General features: G+C 52.3%; 1 protein-coding gene across 1 annotated transcript in view; it reads right to left on the bottom strand.

The window, feature by feature from the left end:
* Nucleotides 1-4,565, bottom strand: part of RAB5C (RAB5C, member RAS oncogene family) — a 31,661-nt gene extending 27,096 nt beyond the window's left edge. Inside the window, exon 1 of the mRNA XM_023204095.1 lies at nt 4,414-4,565. The gene's annotated coding sequence lies outside the window, so the exon portion shown is untranslated. The remainder of the gene's footprint in view (nt 1-4,413) is intronic.
* Nucleotides 4,566-8,055: the final 3,490 nt, after the last annotated feature.

An 8,055-nucleotide genomic window follows, 5' to 3' on the forward strand; every position in this document is an offset into this window, starting at 1 on the left:
CAAAAAAAAAAAAAAAAAAAAAAAAAAAAAACATTGGCCAGGCACGGTGGCTCGTGCTTGTAATCCCAGCACTTTGGGAGGCTAATGAGGCAGGCAGATCACCTCACCTGAGGTCAGGAGTTTGAGACCAGCCTAGCCAACGTGGTCAAACCCCGTCTCTACAAAAATACAAAAAAAAATTAGCTGGGCATGATGGCGGGTGCCTGTCATCCCAGCTACTCAGGAGGCTGAGGCAGGAGAATCACTTGAACCTAGAGGCAGAGGTTGCAGTGAGCCTGGGCGACAGAATGAGACTGTTTCAAAAAAAAAGAACCTTCAAACCCCTACCTACCAATCAGAGGCAACTGCTGTTTTGTGGGGATCTAGTCTGTGCCAGCACTGGACTAGCTCCTTTCGTTGTTTCTAATTCTGCAAGATATTTAGCATCGCCATTTTACCAGAAGAAACAGGCTCAGTGAGGTCAAGTAACAAGCCTAAGGTCACACAACTGGTAAGTGGGGAAATCAGGATTAGAACTCAGGTCCAATTGCCTCTGAAGTTCTAGTGCCTTCCACCCGACCACACGGCCTTTTTACTGGTTTACTGGGCAAGGGTTAGAAGCAGAAGGTCTAGCTGGGTGCAGTGGCTCACACTTATAATCCCAGCACTTTGGGAGGCTGAGGCGGGCAGATCACGAGGTCAGGAGATCGAGACCATCCTGGCTAACACGATGAAACCCCGTCTTTACTAAAAATACAAAAAAATTAGCCGAGCATGGTGGCGGGCACCTGTAGTCCCAGCTACTGGGGAGGCTGAGACAGGAGAATGGCGTGAACCTGGGAGGCAGAGCTTGCAGTGAGCCAAGATTGCGCCACTGCACTCCAGCCTGGCGACACAGCAAGACTCCGCCTCAAAAAAAAAAAAAAAAAATGTAGAAGGTCTGAGAAGTACTTGCTTGGTGGGGCTGAATTTAAATGTGTGATCTTGCTCTGTTTCCATGTAAATTCTAGTGACAGGAGCTCCTGGTGGCAAGCCACATTCTTCTCACTTGTAAGCAGCAGGCAGCAGCACAGGGGAAACAGAGGACTAACCAGAGGCCCGCTCTGCTGCTTCCCCCTTGATGCTGCCCAGTGGGACCCCTGAGTTCACTCGCTTTGACTTTCTTTTTCTAGCCATTAAGACTTTCAGGTTCCCCCAAAAATTAATGACACGTAGATGGCAGCAAACTCTCAGGCCCTGAAGAGTACTGACTTGGGACTTCTAACTGTCTTGGTCCTCACAGGCAGAGGAGAAGGGGGTCAAGAGAGAAGACAGGAGGTTGGGTAGAGGTTGGGGAAGAAAATGAAAACAGAGGAGCGCCAGTGATGAGGAGGGCTAAAGGGTTAAGAGTCTGCCCTTGTGCCACGGCGCGCTCACCCTGCATGTTCATTCATTTAACAAACAAACCAGGCGGAAGAAGGGCCCACTGTTAGAAGATCAGGCCACATCTGACTCCAAATCCAAGCCCTAGCTCTACCACTTTCTAAATGTATGATCTTAGGCAAACTAGGCAAACTACTTAAGTTCCTTCTGTATCTCCTCTAAAGCAGGGACACATATTTGCCTTATCTTACTCAAAAAAAAAAAAAAAAGGTAATAATAAAAATTAAAAACAAAGTGGGGAAACAAACCCCAGTATTTCCCAGGGCACCTATGAGAAATATGTATGAAAATAACTTTGCAACTTTAAAATGATTTTTAAAAATTAGTGTTACGGCCCCTCTACAGTTTAACAGTCCGCTAATTGTGAGAGGCAAGAGGGCAGGAGAGGAACAGCATGAGAAAGGAAAGGTTTCTGGCGCACACGGAGCCATCGCTCTTTCTGCCAGGCAGAATGAGACCTCTCCTTGGACTCTATAATTTCTGGATGCCAGAAGTGGCCACATAACGACTCAAAGCACTGAGGCCTTCCTCCTCTCTAAATGGCAGAGCTTCCCCTTCAAAAGTCATTTCAGGTCAGGTGTGGTGGCTCACACCTGTAATCCTAGCACTTTGGGAGGGTGAGGTGGGTGGATCACCTGAGGTCAGGAGTTCCAGACCAGCCTGGCCAACATGGTGAAACCCTGCTGCTACTAAAAATACAAAAATTAGCTGGGCATGGTGGTGCATGCCTATAATCTCGGCTACTTAGGAGGCTGAGGCAGGAGAATCCCTTGATCTCAGGAGATGGAGGCTGCAGTGAGCCAAGACTGCGCCACTGCACTCCAGCCTGGGCAACAAAGCTCTGTCTAAAAAAAAAAAAAAAAAAAAGTTGTTTCAGAGTCAGAGCTGGGAGACCATGTCCAGATAAAGGAAAGAAGATCTCCTCAGAAGCCTCATCCCAGTCAGCCTCATCCCAGCACTCATGAAGAGTGACAAACTGCGTTCTACTCCTGAAGACGTAAGTCTGGTCAGAGACCAATGGCCAGTGAGCAGTCAGGCCTCTCTGGCCTTGCCCCTCAGACGCCCAGGCTGACCAGATCAGAGAAACTAGATTGGCTGAAGAAGTCTCCAATGAGCCCCAAAGGAACACACACAGATACAGAGCTTGTGATCCAGCTGTTGACCCTAATAAGGAAGGCTTCTTCTGTTGGCCAATAAAAAGTGAAATAAGTAGGCCAGACACGGTGACTCACACCTGTAATCCCAGCACTTTGGGAGGCTGAGGCGGGTGGATCACCTGAAGTCAGGAGTTCGAGACCAGCCTGGCCAACATGGTGAAACTCCTCCTCTACTAAAAATACAAAAATTAGTAGGGCGTGGTGGTGGATGCCTGTTAATCCCAGACACTTGGGAGGCTGAGGCAGGAGAATCACTTGAACCCAGGAGGCAGAGGTTGCAGTGAGCCGGGATCACGCCACTGCACTCCTCCAGCCTGGAGGATAGAGCAAGACTCCATCTCGAAAACAAACTAACAAACAAAAAAGTGAAATAAGTACATCCTAGGTCTACTCAAAAGAATGTAGGAATCAGACACTAGCCGCTGTCCAGAAGCACTCAAACACACCTCAAGGTCAAAAGACAGCACTTTTAAGTGGCACGCGAGGGTGGTAAAGGTAGCCCAGAACACTGGGGTGGTAAAGGTAGCCCAGAATGCTGAAGTGCTACAGAAGTTCCCACAAACTGCATGGCTTTCTATCCCTTCCTTCACTGTAGATAGCAAGGATCGCTCATGGCCTCAGAGCCAGGCTACTCCTCATTAAGGTACAGTCTCCGGCCTGTACTTTGGCCACATAACAAAGCTTGGTCTGAGACAGCAGCTATTTCACACACCAAAGCCCCGAGCAACAGACAAGGATCATAGTCAATATGCTTGAGGGAACCTGCACTTTCTGGCATGTGTGGGAATTCCTTGGGCTACAGTTAAAAATCCTGAACCGTCATTGTGATCTTGACTTAGTCCTCAGTGACAAGTCCAAGCCCAGAAGGGACTGGAGACAGATCCTGGCGTGTCATGGACCTGTTGCTCAGGGTGGTGTATGTGTGTGTGTTTGGGAGTGGGAAAGAGATAGCCCTTCAATTCCAGACTCCTCATTTTGGGTCTTATTCTCCTCCCTATAGACACACGGACAGCAGTCCCAAGAGAAGCAGTCCCTTTGAGGCGGCTTGGAAACCACTCACGTGCCCTGGGAGGACAGAGCTGAGCCTGGAGCAAGGGGGGAGGGGAAAGAAGATAATGAATGGGCACATCCACCCTGATCTGTGATCTATAGCTAGGATTGAGCACACCTCGGCTAAATTCTTCAGAGTCAGGAAGAGAGAGACACTCAGAGAACAACATAACTACAGAACAGGGGCTGGGAGACAGAAGGGGCAAAGCAAGAAAACAGCTCATTGCCAGTAAGTGACCCAAACTTTAAACTCTGCTGAGGTCCTGGTTGGTTCTCTGGCTTGAGGAAAGAGAGGAAGTAAGGAGTTGCGGGAGCGCCAACACACTTCTGTGCGTGTGGAACGGTCTCACCCAGACGACCCCCCTCCCCCAAAGGAAATCGAGATATTCCTCTAGGGCTGGAGGGGACAACTGGTTTTGTGGGACAGGAGGAAGGAAAAAGGCAACAGACAACACTCTCCGTCACTTCTAAAAGAGAAGAGGGACAGGTTCCTTCACACCTGGCAAAGATCCTCCGATTCTGGGAGCAGGGGGAGAGGAACTTAGGGCACCTCTCTCCCACAACTGGAATGGACAGGCCAGAGGACAGTCATAGCGGTTTCCTTAAGGCTCACGAAAGGTAGGTAAGCTAAGGAAAGAAGCTCCCTACCTCCTGCGGCCCGACGCCTGGGGAACCCCTCAAGAGGGGGCTACGGGTCGGGGGAGGGGTCAGTATCCCCCTAAACTGGGGCTGGGCGGGAGGAAGGGCTGCCCTGGAGATGCTTCAACGCAGGCGAGACACCAGGTCCTGGGACAGGCATACTCACGGCGGCTCCGGGGCGGCGGCGTTACTTGGGGCCGGGGCTCGGACGGGCTCTGCTTCTCTCCCCCCCGGCGGTGTCCCAGGCTCCGGCCTCCACTTCCGCCTTTCAGCCGCTCCGGATCCGGATCTCCACCTCCGCCCCGCCCCTCAATACTCCCAGGTGATTGACAGGGCGGAGAAACCAATGGGAGGCACTCTTGGCCGACCTCCCCAGCGGCGCCGGTAGGAACGCGGGAGTGGCGGGAGGGCGCGCGCGAGGGATGGCGGGACTTGTAGTTCGTAGCGCTGGGAGGAGTCCGTGGCTGCCTGGGACTTGGGCTTAGGCTGGAGCCCGCTGACTACGAGGCCGAGCCAGGCCGGGAACTTTTTTTTTTTTTTGAGACGGAGTCTCACTCTGTCGCCCAGGCTGGATTGCAGTGGCGCGATCTCGGCTCACTGCAACCTCCGACTCCCGGGTTCAAGAGATTCTCCTGCCTCAGCCTCCCGAGTAGCTGGGATTACAGGCACGCACCACCACGCCCGGCTAATTTTTGTATTTTTAGTAGAGACGGGGTTTCGGCATGTTGGCCAGGCTGGTCTCAAACTCCTGACCTCAGGTGATCCGCCCTCTTCGGCCTCTCAAAGTGCTGAGATTACAGGCCTGTTCCACCGCGCCCCGCCTATGGCCGGGAACTTTTTAAGGCCAAGCCTGCCACCCGCGTCACCGCGGGTTCCGGACGCCCCGTGGGAAGGCGGGTGGTGGAGCATTGGAAGAAGGCAGAGGACTGTGTGTGCAGAATCGGGAAAGAAGAAACATGGTGCAAACGAATATGCACGCGAGGCCTCAGTCCTTTGAACTTGCCGATCTGGAGAAGCCCCTGTCTGCACTTTCCAGCCAAGTCAGCTTGGGAAGCCCGATTGCTGGGGTCGTCTGTGATGGGGAAGGCGATGAAAGCGCTGTAGGAAGGGTTCTCTACAGGATGCTGGGTGAGATCAAACGGAGAGCTTCTGCCACCACCTCCTACTTGGTGTGTGCGGGGGCCGACACAAAGACCATCTCTGCCTCTGTCTGCCTTCCCCTGCTCCCAGCCAGGGTCAGCTCTTCTCTCTGACACGGAATACAGAGCTGGACAATCTCTGCCTGGGCCCTCTCCATCCGTAAATAAAGACTAGAACCACCCCCACTCTGCACCCCCCCATATGGATCAGGAATATTTGTTTCTTCTGCTCCTCTCAATATGGATGGGGCCTGCACCTGATTCCTCCCACCCTTACCTCTCAACACAGACCAGTACCTCCTCTTCTTTTGCATCTCACCCTCCAGGGACACTACTGAAAACCTGTGTGGAATCAAAGCTCACCGGGGACAGCTGTGGCCATTATGCCTATGACACTGGCCAACACCAGGCATATCTTGGAGCCTCAGCTGGAGAATTTACCTGCCTTGGACAACCTGCCACAAAACTGTGCCCACATCTAGTTCCATCTAGTCACCAGGGCGTCTCTTTCTTACATCCGTAACACACAATACCCCCTTCCACGCCAGTGATCATGAGAAGTGAAAAGGAAGAGGGAAGAGACGGCTTGTTGGGAGGACAGAGGGGATGGGGCAGAGTGGGACTCCTAGCAGGTTCTGGCTGGTGACAAGCTCTTCCCCCAGCCCCCTTGCCATACCCAGCTCTTGAACAGTTCCTCATATAGGAGGGATGGGTAGTCCCCTGGGCCCACCTTTCCAAGGCTGGAGGTGGACCAAAGTCAGGGCTCTGTCCTTCCCACATAGTGTGTGTGTATATGGCTGTGACTGGTGTGCAGGGGAGAGAAGGGGGTATAATAGGCCCATAGTGACTAATTAAGTTTTTCCCTCATCCCTGGGGCCCCTGGTGGTGTGAATGTGGTGCCAAGTAGATTGGCTGGTGCCTCTGCCCTTCCTAAAGATAGCAACAGGGCTCTGGGGTGCAGCGGGGGTGAGGGTGGGGAATGATTGCTGTGTTGGCTCCTCCAAAGCCCTGGGGCTCTCAGACTAACCCCCAGAAACACCCAGAGCCAACAACTACAAAAATAAAGAGTTTATTTCCTATCCAAAAGTGAGCCCAGGGTGCTGGGTGGTAGAGGAGAGCTGGAGACCTGGGTGAGTTTTGGAGCAGTCCAGGCCCTGAGTGAGACCATGTTGTAATGGGGCAGAACAGGCTTGGCAGCGGTCTGGGGTCACGGGAAGGATAGGGAGTGCTGTTGGGATTTTTGAGTTGCTAGTAGCGGAAGAGACCACCTTGAGAGACAGCCTGCAGAGAGACAGAAACAGAGATGTGGACAGACCCATGCCTATGAGCAGAAGCAGACATTACTGGGCCCAAAAAGCACCTGTTGGGCACAGGGACCTGGGAACACACTGTTAGGTAAGGCACGGGTTGCAAACTCAACCCTTGGGCTCCGCCCCGGACATTCCAAATTGGGTAAGGCCCAGGAATCTGCTTTTTATTTTTTTGAGCCTCCGCGCCTGGCAGAATCTGCATTTTAATAGGATCTCAGGTAGTTCTGATGGACACTCAAGTTTTGGGAACTCAAATGCCCACAGAGACCAGACAAAAATTTCAAACAAGGGAAGCTAGCCGGGTGTCGGGAGATGATCAAGAAACGTGTGACAGCGAAGCAGAGTGCAGAGCAGATCCCGTGTAAAGAGGACAGTGGCCACCCAGCCCCAGCTGATTGCCAATTATTGCCAGATGAAATGCTGGCCCATGGTAGCCAGATGTCCTGAGGTTTTTTTGTTTGTTTGTTTGAGACAGGGTCTCACTCCATCACCCAGGCTGGAGTGCAGTGGTGTGATCACTGCTCACTGCAGCTTCAACCTCCTGGGCTCAGGTGATCCTCCCACCTCAGCCTCCAGAGTAGCTGGGACCACAGGCACACACCACTACACCTGGCTAATCTTTTTATTTTTATAGAGATGGGCGGGGGGATGTCTTGCTATGTTCCCCACGCTGGTCTTGAACTCGTGGGTTCAAGTCATCCTCCCACCTCAGCTTCTGGAGTAGCTGGAACCACAGGCACTCACCACTACACCTGGCTTTTATTTATTTATTTCTTTATTTTTGAGGCGGAGTTTCACTCTTGTTGCCCAGACTTGAGTGCAATGGCACGATCTCGGCTCACTGCAACCTCCGCCTCCTGGGTTCAAGGGATTCTCCTGTCTCAGCTTCCCGAGTAGCTGGGATTACAGACATGCACCACCATGCCCAGCTAATTTTTATATTTTTAGTAGAGACGGGGTTTCTGCATGTTGGCCAGGCTGGTCTCAAACTCCCAACCTCAGGTGATCTGCCCGCTTCGGCCTCCCAAAAGTGCTGGGATTATAGGCATGAGCCACCACGCTGAGCCCACACCTGGCTAATTTTAAAAATATTTTTTTAGGCTGGGCATGGTGGTTCACACTTGTAATCCCAGCACTTTGGGAGGCTGAGGTGGGCGGATCATGAGGTCAGGAGGTCGAGACCATCCTGGCTAACACGGTGAAACCCTGTCTCTACTAAAAATACAAAAAAATTAGCCAGATGTGGTGGCGGGCGCCTGTAGTCCCAGCTACTTGGGAGGCTGAGGCAGGAGAATAGCGTGAACCCGGGAGGCGGAGCTTGCAGTAAGCTGAGATTGTGCCACTGCACTCCAGCCTGGG

Source organism: Piliocolobus tephrosceles, chromosome 16 (genome assembly GCF_002776525.5).
Source record: "Piliocolobus tephrosceles isolate RC106 chromosome 16, ASM277652v3, whole genome shotgun sequence".
In the NCBI taxonomy this organism is placed as follows: domain Eukaryota; kingdom Metazoa; phylum Chordata; class Mammalia; order Primates; family Cercopithecidae; genus Piliocolobus; species Piliocolobus tephrosceles.